The sequence below is a fragment of the Juglans regia genome, unplaced genomic scaffold (genome assembly GCF_001411555.2).
Source record: "Juglans regia cultivar Chandler unplaced genomic scaffold, Walnut 2.0 Scaffold_17551, whole genome shotgun sequence".
NCBI classification, from domain to species: domain Eukaryota; kingdom Viridiplantae; phylum Streptophyta; class Magnoliopsida; order Fagales; family Juglandaceae; genus Juglans; species Juglans regia.
In genome coordinates this window covers 1-203 of record NW_023348271.1, presented here as the reverse complement: position 1 = coordinate 203, position 203 = coordinate 1, and the positions used below count along the sequence as shown (strand labels likewise).

General features: G+C 47.8%; 1 pseudogene; it reads right to left on the bottom strand.

The window, feature by feature from the left end:
- On the bottom strand, positions 1-97 carry LOC118345219 (annotated as a pseudogene; the record flags this gene model as incomplete).
- Between the last annotated feature and the right edge of the window lie 106 nt (positions 98-203).

The following is a 203-nucleotide window of genomic DNA, read 5'->3' as shown; positions in this document are numbered from 1 at the left end:
CAGGAGGTCACCCATCCTAGTACTACTCTCGCCCAAGCACGCTTAGCTGCGGAGTTCTGATGGGATCCGGTGCATTAGTACTGGTATGATCGCACCCAACAAACTAATTATTTTAAATTCATATAATCCTTCAGCGAAATACTACCGTCCTTCCGATCCCAATCCAAACGGAGATCTGATCCAAACCCATCGCTACGCGATGG